At 27.7% G+C, this 21438-nt stretch overlaps 1 protein-coding gene across 1 annotated transcript in view; it reads left to right on the top strand.

Moving 5' to 3' along the window:
• Positions 1-12629: 12629 nt before the first annotated feature.
• The window catches only part of LOC113551401 (elongation of very long chain fatty acids protein AAEL008004-like), a 29898-nt gene continuing 21089 nt past the window's right edge, over positions 12630-21438 (top strand). Inside the window, exon 1 of the mRNA XM_026953628.2 lies at positions 12630-12855. The gene's annotated coding sequence lies outside the window, so the exon portion shown is untranslated. The remainder of the gene's footprint in view (positions 12856-21438) is intronic.

The following is a 21438-nucleotide window of genomic DNA, read 5'->3' as shown; positions in this document are numbered from 1 at the left end:
TTAAATCAACACGTTTATAAACTCCACGACAATATTACTGCAATAGATGTGCGATAAAACTGAATGTATAGGTATTGGCGGATTCAAACTCGCGTGTTTATGTGCGTCCGAGTAGTTTTTCGTACATAATATTTTTTTAGAAACGTGTTGGAGGATCACCGCCATATAATGGCCTTGAAATATTTAGACATTAGAGTATGCTGATTTGATTTTTTTTAACCTGCTCGGACATTTAAAATAAAATTTATATATAATAAAATAAAAAGAAAAAATACAGGATACATTCTTAGAATGTTTCATGCAAAAATATTGATCCCCTAGAAAACAGTTTTCTGAATAATTATTACTCATAATACAATATATTACGTTATACATGCCAAATTATTTACTGAACTTTAGAATTATTAAAATAAACAATGTATTGAAAATGGTATTTAAAAAGGTATTAAAATAAATAAATAGGTAAAAAAAAAATGTTTTCAATTGATAACGGTTGAGTTTTAAAATACAATAATGAACAAATTTTAATAAAAAAATTTACGAATACAAATAATACATAAATAATTTAAAAATATAAACACGTAATATTGAACCTAGCATTTATTTTACAGGGACTATTTTTATAAATTATAAATATTGATAGATTAATATTAAAATTTTCAAAATTCCATAACCTTTGTATCTTTTAAACACATTATCATAGGCCTATAATTATACGTCTTAGTACACAAATTTAAATACGAAAAATAATATTTTACTTTTTAGTAACTAAAAATTACTTGTTTAAATTTTGATTTTAATACGTCAATATTTTTTCTATAGTTTAATCCAGTCATTCTCAAAGTGGGCGATAACGCCCCCCTGTGGGCGTCGATAGTCTTCAGGGGAGCGGTATAAGACCCTAAGAAATGTTGGTGAAGTTGAAACAGAATAGAGGGGCAATACTGATTAAAAAGTATTATGTACTTTTAAACTTCAAATTAAAATTAAATTCCTACTACATGTTCTCAAAATTGATTTTACGTCTGTCATAGACGGCATGACAACTATACTGTTTTTAAAATACACTACAGATGGTAAGGTTAAATTTTTTTAGGGGGCGCTGGATAATTTTTGATTTTCAAAGCGGGAAATGCATGAAAAAAGTTTGAAAACCTATGGTTTACACCATGTATATTATAGTAAGCAGTAAAAAATGGATATATTTATTATTAGAGAAAAACGCGATTGAGCATATTTGGTGAATCACTCTGTAGAATATTATACATTATAAAGTCATTATAAAGTCGATGTGTACGTTTTTGTATATACGACATTTTATAATTAAATTAATTATACTTACTTATTACCTATGTAAACATAAGTAAGTGTATATATTATGATAATTATTTTTGAAATTTAAATATATAATAATTAATAACTGTATTGTAATAGAATAAAATATGTTCTTATTTTTTTTTTTTTTTTACATAAAAATATATTATATTGTGTGTGAGTACGTGATTTGTCATTATATGGATATATACCTAGTACCTATTAATCATTCATCATATAATTATGCATTATTGTTCACAAATTATGAATTAAAGTAAAATTATTATAAATGTTATTGTCGTAGGTTATTGATTTTTCAGGTTAAAAGATTTCAGTTCCAAGTGTTTCACTGCTCAGATACCTACATTGATTGGAAGTACAACAAATATAAAACGAAACAGTAAAACAATTGTGTACATTTCCAGTAGTTTTAGGAAATTGGTTAAAAATACTGAAAACAACAACATTTTATTTTATGGAACGCTTTTAAACGTAATTAATGATAATTATTATCAATCTGTAAAGAAAATAATCCTATGGAGGCCAAACATTTTTAATTTAATATTACATACATAATTATTTTAAAGGATCACGTTCTATTGCCTATTTTTTGTTTTATAAAGAGGAATTAGTCAAAGTCCTCCGTTCTACATCTATGAATACAATAATATAATATTATATAATGATTTTGGTGACGTACCACGTACATACATTAATATAAAAAATCGTAAAATTGTACAATAATGGGTGATTATAATAAGAGAGAATTATAAAATTATAAATATAAAATACGGTAAATGGTAATAATAAATAATTATTAGTGTATGATCATATGAGAAAAACTTCTAAGTGCTAATATTAAAACGCGAAGCTGTATTATTATAAATATCATGATTAAACAAGTTGTAGAAATTACTAATTATTTTCATTAAATAAGTATCTAATTATTGCGTTAACAAATAATAGTGAAAAAGATGATACCAGTTTATTATAAACATATATAGGTAATATTAATTATATTATAATATGGAATATTGTAACCGGTACTCAGTAGATTACATATACCTATGTCGGATTGTTAAAATGGTTTTTCCTATTTGACTACTCAATATTTGTTTCCTTACGAATCGTCATAAGCGCCGCAGTCGCTTGGCCCATGAGTTTTGTGTAATTATCGGCTATAGAGATTTAAAAGTTAAGCCGCAAGCTCCAAACCCACACGACTACAGTGCTATGTATTAAGACTTAGCACTTAGATGTTACTTTTGATGCTAAACTTGCATTCAAGCCACATTTATGCAGGATATATAATTTAAGGCTTCATTAAATTTATGTATTTCTCAAAAAAAAAACTGTCACGAATTATCTTGCTCTGATGCGCTTAAATTAGTTTATTTTTCATTGGTAAGATTTCGTCTCGAAAACATTATTTTAGTTCAATAATTCCATTACTCAAATTCACGATTTAGAGATAATTCAAAATAACTTTTTAAGATATTTATTCGTTAAATGCCATGTTATACGAGAACCCTAATGGGGTTATAATGGAGTTTTAGGTTTTTTTTATCTACAATCTAGAAGGAATTATCAAAATTTAGTATTTATGTTGAAATTCATCGTTGGTAACATTGATTGCTAATTTTTATCGAGAGTTTAAAATGTTAAGTGTCTATATCGAAACGAAAACTTAAGATTTGTTCTACATAAAATTTACAAATAAAAAAAATATATTGGCTGCAGGTCATACGTTTAATATTGATTTTTTCAAATGTGGTAATAATGTTATATTGATAAGTTCAAAATTTGTTAAACATAAAAAATAAAAATTCGAAGTGTATAGTTTAGATATTCTTAATTATAAATAAAATGTTTTCCCGCAATAGAGATTATTATTATTACTAGATACTCCTTGTTGATTGACCTTGGCGTACTCATATGCTTTTGTCAGATAAAGTAGAATATTAACAAATACAACTATTGGGAATTTTATTATACTATGTATAGATTGCGATGGTTCTCATTTGACATTTCTCCGTCTTTTGGGTGTGCATTATGATGTACACGGATCCAGTAAACCACCAGTCCCTCAAATGTTGGGTAAAATTTTGAAAATAGGTGTGATGTAGAAGTCATGAATATCGAACGGAAGACGTGTAATCATTCTGAAATTCTATCCACGTGGAAAATGTCGAAAATTCTTTTCGCGCGTGACACGATAATATTCACAAGATGTTTTTGATAATTATGTATATGTAGTTATATATAATTTTGAAATTTGAATATTCATTAATCAACTCGAAATCGTAAAATAAGTTTAACGGTATTCTTACGCCGTGTCGTTACCGTACAGGTATCTTAAATATCTTGAAAACGTGTAGTTGGTTTAGGTACTCATCATAGTACAATAGTTAATATTTATCACAAAGATATTAGTATTATAAAAAAATAACCGTTGTGTTTTCGATAATTCATAATTAAATTAAGGCAAAGATTTTAATGTTTTAAAAAACAATAAAAAAATGCTTTTTAAAAAAAAGTACGACTTAAACACTTAATAATAAAATGTCAAATATAAATAAAATATGATTAAACAAAAATGTATTTGTATCATAAAAATTTACTCAATTTAGCGTCATATGCAAGTCGTAAATAAAATTACTTATCTATATAGATACATAGATGTATGTTATATATTCCTATTTACGTAAATCTGACTACACGTGGTGAAGAATTTATTTGTTAGACCAGTGTGTAGCCATCTATGATCTACGGTTTTGCCTGGTAAATATTATACAGGAACGAAATTATATGTTAATAGAAATAATATTATAATAAATCAATATAGAAAATACCTATTTAATCTTAAGATTTTAAGTGAAGTGATGAAAAATGTATTGATTTTAGTATTTTACGATGATGTGTGTTTTTAATTTTTGTGTCTGTCATCACTTTTTAGAGCAGTAAAAATGATTTCATTTTTACCCTTGAAGGTTGTAGACAATTCTACCCTTGTAGAAAGTCGAGTTTAGTTGTTATTTTTTTTGTGGAGGGAATCCTGTTATTTTTCAAAATGACCAAAAAAAACAAAACAATAATTAAAAATAAATTTACGGATAAGCGTGAATCAATTTTGTTGCTTTGAAAGTAACTTAAAACCAAATAATGTAGAAACTTTAAATTTTTACCAAATGTTTATATTAGAATTTCCTATGTGGCTCTATAGGTACATGAGAAAATCTACATGATATTTTCTTTTTATTTTGAGAGATTTGACAGAAATTTCAAATTTAAATTTCTATGAAATTCGATATTTAATCAAAGAATTGCGATTTTAGTTATTTTGTTGTAATTCAAAAATATTTTTGTTGAGATTTGAAACTTTTACGTTTGTAATCATATTTGGTTTACAAAATTACATTTTCATAATTTTACATAAGCGTTTAAAGTTAGAACTTTAACAAAATTTGCTGAAATCCCGAAAATTTACAAATTATTTTGTAGTTAGATATTTAAGATTTAGCAATTTAATAAAATATTCCTTGTAAGTTTTTCTACCTATATCTAATCAAAATACAAAATTTACCGGATACTCACATTAATTTGTTATTGACGTTTGAAGTTCAAATTTTTATGATAACCGTAAAATAACTTTCTCCTTAACCGTTTTTTGATATTTTGTTTTAATTCAAAAACAAATAACCGTAGATAATTGAAATTTTCACCAGGTGTTTTCTATTATAATTTTCTACTTATGGTATAATTTAAAAAAATATTTACTCTTTTTTGAACTATTTATGTACATTTGATATTTTCGATTTTTCTTTTATAAAATATTGATAAAAAATTTTGTTTGACCATAAAGTTTGAAAATTTAGCTCATAAGTTGGTTAGATACTAACTAAAAAATATTTAAAATCACAGTATGTTTTTTACAAACATTTAAAGTTGACGAGACTCAGATAATATCTACTGCAACAATGATGTTTTACTGTCCTGCACACTTTTTAATTTCGTTTTACATACAGTGTGTCATACTGCGCATATTTTTAGTCGTCAGTTGGATTGTATTCAATTATTCATTATTGAGTTTTAAAAAAAATGTACTCACGTTGAACACGGATACATTTTTTAAATACATCATTATTATTATATTTATTTAATAGCTATTTTATGTTATGTATTAGTGACTCCCAGGTTGAGATTCACTGCGCTTGATGATTCACCATCCAGTCAGATCCATTGTAATTTAAGCACCACTATATAGGGAACACACTTATCTTGGCACTTATAACTCATTTTACATGAAATATATTTTATTGATATAAATAATTGTATTGGATATTCATATGTATACTCGTAACAACGATTTTCTTATTTTATTGAAATTGACAAACTAATTCTTGAGATTTTCACCAAATATTTACATTATCATTTTATAGATACTATGGTAAAATTTTAAAAATATTTAGACTCTTCTTGAGATATTCCTGTAAATATTTTTAAAAATAAAAAAATTTTTTGTTGGTCAAAAATGTTGAACATTTATACAAGGTTTCTCATAACTCGTAAGTTTTTATTATAGTTATTTAAAATAATTTTCAAAATAAGTCAAAAACACAGAAATTTAAAAAATTTTAGTTGTTCAAAATGTATAGTGTTTAATTTGTGGATTATATAATATTATGCATATTTCAATCAATAACTAATTCAATTGACTACTATACGAGTAGTATAGCAGAACGACCAATTACTTCCCCTTTTTAGTGATGTAGTTCGTGGTAAATTTTTATTTTGCTCTTTTAGAATATACCAAAAATGTAATTTAAGCTGAAAAATTCACTAATAATACAAAAAAAAATATACAATAAAATTTTAATTTCTACTTTCTTTGATGTAATAGAATAAATTTAGTGTTGGGATGGCAATAATGTTTTGATACATTAAAAAAATGCAATTTGCATATAACTGCATGCCCTATCTATAATCATTAATCGAATTCTGGTTACGTCAATTCATCGTAATAAACAATAATATTTTCTTTTAAATTATAAGATAAATAATAATATTACAATAATTCAACATCGACCGCAGGTGTCGCCGAGATGAACGAAGTCAAGGAGCGTTCATCATCCTGTCTTTCGTACACATAGGTACTGACTGTTTTATTATTTGCTTAGGTTTTACATAATAGTACGAGATGAATACAATATATTTGATCGTATCGATTAAACATAGATTTGATTAATTAAATCGTTTTACTGCTAATCGTACAACACGGATGATTAAATAATAATGACAATTAAAATATTCCAACGAATCAAATGTTATAATAGCTATAGATACTTACGACCCGCGACGACTTTATTGTACAATTTTTTTTTTCAATAACATACTTACTGTAATACGAATCACATGTCGCGTATTTATTTTTAACGCATATATAGTAAAAGATACTTTTTAAAAATAGTCGAGATCAAATACAGATACTTTAAAAATGTATTTATAAAAACTTTCGAATTGTTTTCTAAACAATTTTTTTTATATAATAAATAAACTGAACTGAATTTTTTTGTCGTTTTCAGGTGGTACAATAATATTATTTGAAAATTAGTACCTATTATAGGTACGTATACGTACGTATTATCTGTATTTTAAATTAAGTAACTTAAATTCTAAGTGCTTAAAAAATATTTATCAAGGCTGTTATGACATGATATCGGTAGTTTGTTATTTTGTCGTATATACGTACGAACGAAACACAGTATTCGGGCGATCATCGCGATTGTATAAATAGGTTCGATATTGCATAATCCATTGCAGGGGACAGTCTGCCATCACTATCTTCTATTTACTAGTTTTTAATATATGAAAGTTACGTCACAATAATCGTTATAACATCGATAACAATGGATGTTTTAAGCTTAGTCGCGTATTCAATCATTAATATATAGATATAGGTGTCACACGCTGATGAATAATATAAATAAGTAAATTTAATAATGTCGTTTTTATCTTCACTGCGAATTTATGTATGTATATATACGGGGTGATCCATTTAACGTTAAACATAAATTATTTTGAAAATACAAATGTTTTTAAAAATATTTTTTAACATCATTTTATTTCTAAAAATATAATTTCAGACTAGTGTAGCAATCTATTAGTTGTAATGTATTTAAAGTTTAAATGAGCGAAGAATTAAAAATGTTGCAATATACCAACTTTACTCATTTAAACTTAAAATACTCATAACTAATAAGCTCAAATATTAAAAATGCATGTTGTCATCAGAAACATGATGAAGATATATAAAACAGTAAAATGTTTATATTTATTATTAAATTTTGTTTTTTAACGACTTAAAATAATGCAAAAACAAAGTGTTTTCAAAACTTTAATGGTTTTTGAAATAACGAATGCTTTATACGTTTTTAAATGTACCACCCAGTATATTATGTATTTATAAAAGCGAAACTTCATCATAAAGCATCATCTATAGACGATCGTAAGTAATGCAAGGAAAAGTGAAAAAGTATATAAAATTCAATATTGGTATCCCAACCGTGCACGCCGTGAATACGATAATGCCACCATAATATAATAATACAATGAACATATCAAATACATATTGTGTCGATTAATTATTATTACAATCGTATTGGTGAATTTGTCAGGTAAAACATTGATATCTAATATATTTCGTATTTGGTGTTAATAATAATTTTTTTTTTTTTGATCGATAATATTTTTATATAAGTCATAATCAAATTCACAAATTTGTTAATAATATAATCGTATAATTTACACGCAAAATAATTAAATTAAGTTTAAAAAACATTATTACAATATATAATATACTGTATGGTCTGTATGAATAATTATTAGTCAAGTATAATACCTATATTTTGTGTACAATAATAAAATATTATTTATTATTGATTATTAACGGGTTTTTACGACAAAGGCAAACGCAAGATTGTTGAACTGCACTTAGAGGTACCTGTATTTATTTCAAAAACAAGTTTGCAGGACTTTAGTTAGGTCAGTTATTTAAGTCGGTTGAATTATTTTTAGATCCGAAAAATCTTCTTTGAAAGTTTCATTAAAGAAACAAATGCTGCAAATAATATATTTTTTTAATCATTATTATCAGAACAAAATAAATATTCAATTTATAAAATGATCTTCAATTTTTTGAAGATGAATGTTGATTACTATTATGCACTATTTAGTGTTAATTTACAAAAGTTGTTTACATTTTGTTTTTTACGTTTCATCGAGTGTCTTCTGTTTACTAATGGACATATTTTTAGAACTTTTAAGTCTTAAGGTCCTCTTATATTTCTTGGATAGTAGGAAGACGCCGTTCTCTTGCGAAAGTAGGAAAACAAAATAATATTGATAACTCGCATGGTCATGCGTAATTAATATAATATAATATACAGATAGGTGGATAAATTATTATTAATAGTTGAGTATAGTGTTTGTGATTTTGTGTAAATAAAATGGTTTTGTTTGCTTTATTAGTATTTACCGACTACCTGTGTTTAAATTAAAGGCTAAGATAGAAGGTTACTTATTATTTTTATTATAAATTATAGTGTTATATAATATCGGAAGGAAAATATATTATACATTTTATAAAACGTATAAAAAATATTAATAATAAAAATACAATAATATCGTAGGTATTTTTTATTATAATTATTATAATATTAATTAATAGATATATTCTGTATGATGACTAAAAATATTATATACTATATTACCATATTCATTATTTAATTTAATTATAAGGTTGTAGGCCTGAGTCAATAGATTAGTCGTATACAGAAGTAAAACGTTGTTAGTTATTTTGACTAGGACTAACTAGTATTGACCTCGTTATTTTTTGTCATAATAATATTATATAATAGGAATAATATAATGCGAGTTAAATTGGTTATCATTTTCTAATATAAAATATACATATAGGTGTTTATTCACTACGGTCTATGATCGAAGATAGTTACAAGGATTTAAGAAAGTGAAGTTATAAAAAGGAAGCATGGGAAACTGTAGCATACCAATTAAACGATTGAAGACGAAAATATGACTGAGTGATAAGGTTTGGAGATTATTTTACTGTAGGTACTAATATTATAGATTAATAGAAACGCTTCGACGTATTTTAAGAAAATCGAATTTTTCAATAGAATCGCGTTTAATATCAATCTGTTTCTCACGAATAATATACTGCATAGTATCTACGTAGACGTGGTTTTTTTATAATTTGATTTAGTTGACGATATTTGTCTCCATTTAACAAAATTTAGTGGTTGTACATATTATGATATTAATAGTATGATAGACAATAGACACCATTCGTATATTTGAAAATAGCTTTAAAATGGAAATTTGTTTGATATAGTTGAATTTATTAAGAGTAAAAAAACATTATTAACTATCAATTCATAAATTCACTTGATTTAATTTTTGTCCAAAAACATTTTAACTCGACCATGTTAATTATTTATTTTTATTTTTTATGCTTATCTTAAAAGTAAAATACTACAAAAAAAAACTTCAAAAACTAAAACTTAAACTTCATATACTAATTATAAAAAACGTAAAATTTTTCCGGTTTAATTATCATTTATATTTATATTTTTTCACACGAAACATTATACGTGATTTAAAAATTTACAACACATATGAGACATACATTTGGATATAAATTTTTTTAATTTGGATCTGTATAATTATATATCATGTTAATATTGACAGCTTTAGTGCACACATATTATAAATAGCTATTCTTTCTTCCAAACATAATGCTTTAAGTTCTCTTTAATATTATCTCTCTGTTTACATATAAGTATTACCTATACGTTATTTTGTAAAATGTTATTGTTTTAAGAACTTTTATAGATATTTTTTTATTATTTTAGGATTTTGGGTTATCAAGCTAAAATAAAAATATGTTTGGGATTTTTGGTTTTAATGTTTGTTTACATTAATTGCTCTATTTGTGGTTTAAAATACAAATAATTCAAAACTATGTATTTTTTTATTTCTTGATTAATAAATATTATTCATAGATATGTGCGACAAATACTCTATTAATATTTTTTTTCCATATTAACTTTAAACTATTGGCGTGGATCAAAGTCATTATTTGTTTACTATTAATATTTTTTAACTAATGATCTTGTGTTCAATTAATTCAACTGAACTTGAAATAATCATACATATTCATTAACTTACCTAACAAGAATGCCATATATTTGTGATTTAAATAACCATGCGTGCTATAACTGCTATACAAGCCATTGATAATATGACCTGCAGCGGGACAGCTATTGGTTTGTAGTGCTTTTAATACAATAATAAAATACAGATTACTAATAAATGTATGCATAATAATACAATATGACGAATCTCAACGATTCTGTGACGTCTTCGCCGGTGATAAACCGCGATGGATCAGAATAGAATAATATTATGTTAAAATCAAATTTATTAAGAACAAATTATTCGATTATTATACAAGGTCGGACTTTAATACGCGTCTCTTATAATTTCAATATAATTGTTCGGCCTTTTTTTTTTCATTATTTGTTTTCGTCGTCGTTTATACCTATAGGTCATCCTATTCAAATCAGCACTGAGGTGAAGATATTATTATATAATATATTGATATGCGAGTATCTAAGTACAATAAGTAATAATAATATGTATCTATACTTTGACACTATACCATGATAATATTATAAAGGCGGAGAGTTTGTATATGTTATAGAACACTGCTATTTCAGAAATTACTATTGATTGATTTTAATAAAAATTATATCAATAGATTCCTATTGAGAATTGGGGGATGTTTTAACTTTTATTTTTATTCTAACTTCTTAGGTTACTATAGTTTATAATAAGTGGCTCACACATGAAGTTCGTTTTGGCTCACGAAGTCTCGAAAAATCGAATATTTTTGTTTATCTATCTATGTATAATATATATATTTATTTATAGGATTACCATTGGTTATAGAAATACAATTAAAAAAAAAAAAAACCGGTATACCACCCTGTGGCGATTTAGTTCAACTACGATGACAATGACCTAGCCAAAGGCAATTCAGTTACACAATAACGTTTCATTCCAATAAATTAATTTAAAAAATATATATACAGAGTGATTTACCAGGCATATTCACTCCCTATTTTTCTTCGATAATGCAGTTATTCTAAATATGTTTTTTTTTAGAATTGATAAATATCCAAATACATTTAGAAATAATTTTTAAATTATTGAGATTTTTTTACTGTACTTAAGGAGTAGTCATGTGGAGATACAAATTTTTAAATGAAAGTCCCTCTTTACTACTGTAAATTATTTAGTAGATGATTTTTTTTTTTGATAAATATTGATGTACCTAATTCAAAATTCAAACGAGTTTATCAATAATAAAATACAGTTTTAAGTAAATTAAAAAGTTTAAAAAATCAGAATTTGAATAAATTCATTGTTAATTGGGAAAAAAATTAGAGTGAAAAGATTGGTGAAACATATTGTAGATAAGCCGTTGGTATGAGACTGTTTTAAATAAAAAAAAAATAATATTACTTTATTGATTGTTGTTTAAATGTATAAATAAAATAAATGTTTTTGTGTTTGTTTTTTATAGACTGAAAAACTACTCGACCGACTTTGACAAAAGTTTCAAAGATTGTTCCTATAGAGATATTAAAAATATTTATAAATTTGTTTGAACCACGTTTTAAAGTATTCCAAATGTTATCCAATGCATTATGCAAATTCAATCAATCAAAGGTGGATTTTCCCTATGAGTCGTATAATTCATAAAGCGAGGGATACCGATATTATATTAATTGTTAATTTTTTCAATGATTACTAAAGATACATACATAAACAACCGTTGATGGTTGTGAAATTTTGAAAAATAATATAGACGTTTCAATTAAACAATTTTTTCTGACGAATACTAAGTTTTGAGTAGTAAGTTTTGTGTTTCCAACGGTTTATATCAAAAGTTAGAACTTTAAATGACTTAAAAAATTGGCACGTTTATATATCTTTGATAATTTGCAATTGTAGTAAAAACAAGATAAAGACTACGTTTATAAACTTATTTGTTTCGTTTTCAAAAATTGTATTCGTTTTTCCTTTTCGCGACGATCCATCTCCCTTCCGTCAATCGAGACGGGATTCTGGTTTTCACGTCACGCGGCCGTCCCCACCGGTCCGATCTTCAGTCGGGTAGGGTAGGGCCAGCGGAGTGACCGGAAGGTCTGCCGTTACCCAAATACTCGCGTGCCACTGACGACCGTCGTAATCGTACGGCGGACACGCGACCGAACGACCGACAATAAGAATTATTATAACTCACTTTCCGTGTCCGTTTTTCACCCTGCTGAAGTTTGTGTGTTCGGTTTGCGGTGAATAATATCGTAGAATCGGACATCGACATCGACGTGCAACCTACCCGCACTTACGACACACCGTCGTCGGAGTATACGATCACCGTCGGAGATCGTTTCGGTGAGTAACACTCGTAGGTACATATATTAATATAAAGTGCGGTATAATATGTTTAGGTACGCTTTGGCGATTACAAATTAACCGTGTAACGAACACGATTAGCATACCCAATTGTTATTATTTTACCTATGAGAGAATGTGACGCGAGTAACAGTTTTGCGAATTCATTTCGTACTTCTATAATACCTATAACTATTGTAATCGATCACAGACGTGATGTATACGAGACTTTTATACGATCGTCGAACCCTTCCGTCCGGTTCTAGACGATTTTTATACTATCACAAATCGTACCCATATAATAGGCATATCAAAACACCTCCGGGATAATATGATATTATAATATTGAACGTTCGCAATCGACTATAGTATAATTAAACGGCATTTTATGGTGTAGATGATTATTTATTTATTTTATATTCACGGGAAAATGCCTTTTTTACAAGATTTATAAAAGTACTATTGTAAAAATTCTGACAAGTATATTACAGTACTATTTTATCTTTATCACAATTAACACTAAAATAATAATGTTATTAATTTTAAATATGTTTTGAGAAAGTACAAAAAATATAATTTGGCAGAAATCTTATTGACCAAAACAGAAAAACTTGAAAAAAATGTATTGTTTCCCCTGTTGGAATAATTATAATTAGGAATAATGAATAGATCTGCGTTCCTTGGTTTCTCTGGAAACCAATTTCAGATAATAACTCGAAACAGTGGACGAGGTTGTTCAGAATATCGTAAACTAACATAATATCTGCTAATTTATGTTTTGTACTTAGTGACTTTAGGCTCAGGAAGTTTTCAACAACATTAACGCTATCTCTAATGATATGTATATTAGATGAGCAATTCTTTTCAAAAACTTTTATTGGACATAATCAAGATGATTTATATATTCTGAGTAATTACTAGACCAGACGAGTGAACCGAATTCTAGATTAGATTTTACTCATTAGAGTTAGATACGTCATAGAGATTTTAATCAAATAAGATTTTTAAACTATTTCTTATTCCTATTGATAGAAAACTTAGCATTTTTTTATGATTTGACATTTGACTATAATATTATACATTATTGTCGTTGTATATACTCGCGCGTAGTTTTAGAAGGAAAAACAATTTTACACGATATAATGACTCATTATAAATTTTATAATAACCGCATAGTCGTCAGTATATTATACCATTATATATTATTATATGATATAGTAATTATAGTTTCGATTCACTACGGTGAAATATTGCGAAAACGCGCGACAGACTGATCAGACTCGGTGGGCTCTCTAGTCGAAACTTGCAATTTAAATTAAGCAGGCGGTACAATTAGCAGGTATGCATGTATAGTGGATTTTCTTTTTTGATCCCAAAACAGCAAACAATGTTCGACCGAAATTATTTAATCGTGTGTAACGTGACAAAAAGAAAAAAAAATTAATTGGTTTTTATCGCGTTATTTGAATAAAATAATAACGCGTGTTTTATTGTTGTATATTTTTTTAAATTTTTTTTTTTTTGTACAAGCGTTCAATTTTTCGTTTTTTTTTTTACTCCGAACCGTTCAATATAATCCAATCTGTTTTGTATAGAAAATTAAGGTTCTCCGATTTCATGTGCAGATTATAATGTTATATGATAATATACATAACTTTCGATATAATAATATTAGCATGTCTTTTATACGTGTTCTATAATTAAGCGCTTTACTGTCATTCTATTTACGGTCAGAACGAGACATTATACGCAGTCGCTTTAATATAATATAATATATTTAGTATAATTTCTTGATTTTTTACGTTGACTTGGTCAGTGACCTGCAGTGTTGTTGATATTATAGAAAGTGAACGCGCGCATCGCCCGAATCCTACGTAACAATTATTGTTTGCGACCTTCGGAGATCTACGATACTGAGGATTTCTCGTGAGATTTTGTAATTACCGAAACGGGAACCTATGATATTATGATCAGCTTTTCGCGCAATATCGAAGCGTTTAAGTATATTACAGCATCTCTAAATATCATAATATTTTACAGACAGTTGCAACGCTGTCTAAATATCTATGCGGTCGCACAGCTATTCCCATGCGGATTATCCGTGTTTATTCAAACGCGTGAATCGCTGTGTTAAGCGATCGCCGAGTGTTCAAATTCGAGAAAATAGAATCTACAAATAATTATTACGATTTAATTGTAACATTTATTATACATATACATAACTTAACATCAAGTGCATATCATTGCTATACCATATATATATATTGTAACAAACCGCATTAAAACACACGTAATACAATAATAGATCATATTTCATCAACAAACCTTGAAAATCATTAAACTAGGTATATAGGCAGCAAGGTAGGTTGACAGGTATTCGATGTTTAGGTAGGGTACACCTATAAATATATTATATACGAGTATAGGTACAACTATAGAAACGGTAGATATAATAATATTAACTAAAAAAAATATACCGACGAAAATCTAGGTTTTTTTTTTAAAATATCAAAACAGACAATTTCGTAACATTGAATAGTACCCACCTATAATATATAGCTTGTCCGGAGATATAAAATTAAATTTTGCATTGGTTGACCATGGTCCACTAATTTATTACCGGTTCGAGCCGCGTGATAAAATTATTAATGAATAATTATCGTCTAGGTTTTTATTTGTATTCCTCTAACTAGATAGGTGTGTACTGTACAAACGAGTTGTAGATTAAAAAATTGAATACTACATGAAATTTTTTAAATAAATAATATATTTTATTTATATAGAATTATGTACAATAGTTGTATATAAATAAATTATATGTTATTCTAAACATAGGTAACCTTAATAGCATAAATATTATAAAAAGAGTGTAGCGTCGTACGTATATCTCATATGTTATCCTTACTCCTTAGCGTGCACCGCAAACGAATACCATATAATTATATCATACGGTAATATAGACGTGTACAAATAATATTATATTATAGTAATTTCATACCTTGTATACCTACATAGTTATTAATAAGATTGAAATTATGAATAATTAAATTAATTTGATATCACTTAACAATAATAATACTTTTTCAAAATTAAAGATTGAGAATAATGTAAACCATAACAGGAATCGGATACACGTGCCCGTTGAATTTCCGACCCGTAGATTTAGTTGTACGAAACTTTTCGAACTTTTTCGTCATTAGGTTCTTTTGATACATATATCAGACAATCACACCATCACACATCGTTTCAGAACTAGTAGTCCTCTAATATGTTCAAAATTCTAAAATTGTCAACCGGTTTTGATAGTCATAGAGCAAGAACAACAACATAATATTAATCAATAAGAATTTATAACCTTAAACAGACACGGCATTACCTATATTCGTATATTATATTATTGTTATAATACATCATAAAAACGTGTAACTGTTCCATTCAATAAAATGTGTATATTATGTAGGTAATAATGTTTGTTTACGACAGATTAAACGCACAACACGTACAATCAGGAATTTTTCATGTACCATGATTATCATATTTTCTATATCAATAAACCATGTAAAACAGTTATTATAACTAATAAGGGATGAAATAACAAATTTGTGTTTAAAAAATTATATTAACGAAATTGATCATATTAATCATGTTTGAACAAGATAATGCATAGGTACTTGCATATTAAGAAGAATATTTCGTTAAACCCAAATATCTAACATTATTTAAATATATTACTGTATGATTAGTATAAAAAATGGCATTGAAATAATATTATTATACCTAAAGTAAGTATAGGTACCTATGTCATTAACAATTATGAGTGAAAATATGGTAATTTTTATTTGACTTTAACTTCATGAGTTATAATTATTGTGCTTCTGACAACAATTTTAAAATTCTATGTAACTAGAGTTTGGTATAATATTATTGTAATTTAGTACACGCATTACACTTGTGTATACCTCAATCATAACAAACGTTAATTATGTGGGTATATCAATAAATCCAAAGTCTAGTTCAAAGTCAAATAATTATAGCAAAAGTTAGTTACGCATTTATTATCGACAATGCAAATAACATAATATCAATGACAACTTTTGTATTTAAATTCGATATACTAATATATTCTAAATATATTTAAATAAACTATATCATTCAGTTGCGATACACTTGTGTATGGAAAAGAAGACGATCTATGCAAATGTATGGATATCCGGGCTTTATACTATTAATGACCTATATTATCTTCAATGTGCCATTGTAATATTGTACTATTTAGTTACGTTACATTCAAAACTATATGTGTATCTAACCTATAAGGTATTTGCGCTTTTGATACACGGATATACATGTGTTAATGAATTTAGCAATAACCCCAATACAATGTTAATAATTTCTATAAATTAACCTAGATATAGTATTATGATAACGTTCTGAAATGCTATTGAAGTTATTAAATAATTCAATAATTTCTATTGCGCTCAACAGTCATTATTTAATTATACGTTTTTAGATAAACCACTTACTTAGGTTTAACGTATTCGAGTTTTGGAAGTTAATTTAGGTACTTTGGATATATTTTTGCGAAAAAAATTAATTTTTTTAATTATATGTAAGAAAATAAAAATTAATCGATGTTGTTGTAATTACATTTTTATGTAAATTGTTGACAGGAACCTAGACAAAAATTCTAGCTACGCCCCTGAATTTATTTTTTGTCGCCTCAAACCCATACTTGCCCGTGAACAAATTTAATTTCGTTTCGATTGTTTATTTTTTTATTTATTTCATCTTCAGTCTCACCTTTGTTCGCGCCAAATAATAATAATATTATATACTTAATAATATGCCGTATGCATATTAATAGTTATTAGTATGAATATATAGTCGACGAAGTTTCAAATTTAAGACAGTGTGTGTGTGTGTAGCATAAATAATAATATTATAGTATTAGGAGGGTACCTAATTGCGGTACGGACTATCGACGATAATATATGACTACCGACGGACAAAGCTGCCCGAGAAAATGGTAATAATAATTTTTAAGCTAATCCGACGGACTACGCGTGTAGAGACATCGTATTTTAACGATTCAAAGTTGTAATTGGTATTCTTAAAAGTTCTCAAATTTAAACTCGTCACGACATCGATAGCGTTTGGAGTCGATATTAATTTTACCATCGACATATTCGCTTATCGTATAATACATTTTATTGTCTGTTTTAATTCTTCTAATTATTCTTTCCGCAGTAAAGCATTTAATATGCTCCAGTGATTTCTCCCGTTAACGGATTTTAATTTTATTTGGGCATTATTCCCGTTCGATCCACTGCACTTTCTCTGGTCGCGTCTATTTATTGTTTCAGACGTATCTATAACTATAACTATATATATATTATACATATTTAGTGATTGTATTAAATTTTAGACTTGGATTTTAACGTCCTAAAAAACAAGAAAAAAATGTTTTTAAAATACAACTGTATGACTCAATAATATTACAAAACTTAAATATCTGTTTTTTACATGTCTAATGTTGAATACGGTGATTACACATAAATCTATTTGAATTGTTTAAACTCATATAATTCGAGTGTTACTAGTCGTCAATTAAACGACCTATCTACATAATGTTTATTCGTACATTCATCTGCATTTATATACGTGGCGAAGAGTTTGTTTTTGCCTGGTATTTAAGTAAAAAATACATAGATATACGTGTAATAATAGTGATAATATGGCGAAGTAAAAAAAAAACGACAACTATATTTAATTTTTTTCTTTTTATCGGTATAATTTATGGTGAATATTGGTATCAAATCGTATCCATTATTAAAAAATAAACTTAAATTTTTTTTAAAAAAACGCTTAACACAAGCTTATTTATTTTTAAGTTCTTTGCGATTTGCATTTAAATCTCTTCGCCCTAAACGTATAACGCATAAATATATTTGCTATATATCTGTGCACTCGTTCATTTTTCTGGTCGTTTATCGTCGGCGGCCGCCCGATTCGTCGGGAGGTGAGAGCGTGTTACTAATAAAATATATTATTGTTATGAGTTCGTATAGACACTTCACTGCGCACTCCGTCGAATGTAGAGTGTCGTAGGTATACATAGCGCCTCTCGCGGCGGCCGTACAACTGTATGCGCACACCGTCAACGACGAGGTCGCTTCAACATCGAAGGTATATAATTATAGTACTATGTTATATGTATACATGATGTTGTTGCACCGCGTATAACGTCCACCTTGACCCGGTACGTGGACTCCACGCCAAGTACCTGCGCTACTGCTAAACGCCAAAGACTTGCGCCACTCGACTCTATAAGAGCGCGTACGGGGTGCGAATTGAAACACCGGTCGTGCGTATTATTTTATCGTCATTATTGTTACTATTATTATTATCATCATCGTCGTCGTCGTCGTCGACGTCGTTATATTAAGTGTTATAACACAATCATTACATCGCCTAACCGTCGTCTTCTTCGCGGTTTGGCAGTAGTTCTTCGGCGCGACACACGAATCTAGGATTAGACGCACGTCTTCTACGTCATAATAACATAATATATTGACTCGTTTAATCCACATGGTTTCACTATATTTTCAAAAGTAAAAAAACGTTTTCCCATATTATTATGGTTGTAATCGCATTTACATAAATATGGGTAAAGGGCTATGGATTCGTAGACAAACGCTTTGTTTTTGGATAACCGTAAAACAAAACTTTCTCGACACATGATTTGGAATTTGGAATTTTCTATACATTTTTGAATTTCCTTCGATTAAAATTCAATTACATACGGCATTGTATAAGAATTGTTTTTTAATTTTCATCTTGTAAAATACATTTTATACTTTGTGTAAGCACGTTGTACTTAATAAATAATAAAATCTTTAATTTAACATATTTTACGCTTGATAGATTTTTATATATTTTAATGAAGATTCTTTAGTGCACTTATAGTAAATTTACTAAGGTTTTTTTTATGCATTCAATTAATAGTTTTTATAATCATTTTTATACGAGAAATGTAATTTGAACCCCATAAGTCATGGTCCACTGCGCACTGATTGTACTAACTTTAAACGCATTTATTAATTAAAAATTATAAAATACCTGTTTAATATCTGATATTTTGGTAATTTGGTTTTTTTCCGAGTGGGAAGGGGGGGATTGATTGGTGTATTCTGTTTTCGATTATAAAATAAATATTGCGGATATATTGTCAGAAAAAAGAAAAACCATTAAAAACTTTAGCTCATCGCTAGCAAACTTAGTGAAAACACTTTTTTTCCTTTCAATAACGCTAAATAATTGACTTGGAAAATGTGCGTAGAAAGTAAAGTGGATCACCCCGTACGTATAATAATAATACTACACGATAATGAGGAGAAAACTATCGCCGCAATATAGATCGCTATTTCGTTTATTACTTATACAACATTTTTAGTTCATAATATCGATATTATATTGAGGAAGGTAATGCACGGGTCTTAGCAACCGTAAATAAATGGCTTAACTAAACGAACTGTTAAATTTAATACAATAATAATAATATTATATAATACGTGAAATGCAGTTGAGGTACGTTTATGACACCCATTTCGGTCGACGACTGCGAACTGGCGTTTTATTATGATAATTTTGTCGCTCTGGACCAGTGTGTGAACGAGTACCTACCTACTATATGTTGTGCTATTTCGTAATGATAATTATATTCACAGACGTCTGGCAATCGTATACCTAAAAAAAGCACTGGAAATCGTGTATTTCAACAACGAAGCTGAATTGATGTCCGCGTGTGTATTGGCCACGATATTATATCACATGCGTATATGGTTGATAGCAAAATACCGTTGTATTTATGTCTGCCAAAATCATAATTCATAACAAAGCTGTACAGAGTAATTCACAAATCACGCTCAGTGAACACTGCTCACCCTCTTTAAGACCATATTTTCAAATTCTTGAGATTTCTCACTCCACTAAAGGAGTTTACTCTAAAGTGTTGAGATACAATACGCTAATATTATAATAATACTGACATGATATCGATAATTATCGAGACCCGGGCAGTAGGTTCACCACTGGAAATTCGAGCGTTATTATTCACATTATTATGTTTGACCTTCGACCATATTGCAATATTACAGTACACACACGTCGGGATCTGTGGTGATGTTGCTCTACTATAAGTAGATAATGCGATACTATATGCAGCACGCAAACTTTAAGAAGATTCGACTTGGGAAAAACATGACGTTAGCCTCGATTTCGCATTTATTTTTGTTTTTTTCGGTATGCAAATAAATTATACCTACATACGGGTTTTTAATTACACTGGAAAGTCAACAATATGTAAAATATTTTATATTATAATATTTATATTGCAATATATATTACACTACCGAAGTACACAAATTAATCCGTACAACTAAATAAATAAATCGTGTGTAAATTACACCGGTTGTATTATTATATCGCGTAGGATGCATGAGACGTGTCTTGTAGCGATTTGGCTGGACGATGATGACCTAGCCAAAGGGAACGCGATTTAATAACGACGTTTCATAGCAAAAG

Source organism: Rhopalosiphum maidis, chromosome 2, assembly GCF_003676215.2.
Source record: "Rhopalosiphum maidis isolate BTI-1 chromosome 2, ASM367621v3, whole genome shotgun sequence".
Taxonomy (NCBI): domain Eukaryota; kingdom Metazoa; phylum Arthropoda; class Insecta; order Hemiptera; family Aphididae; genus Rhopalosiphum; species Rhopalosiphum maidis.
Note: the sequence above shows the minus strand (reverse complement) of the source record. Positions and strands in the feature narration are given on the sequence as shown.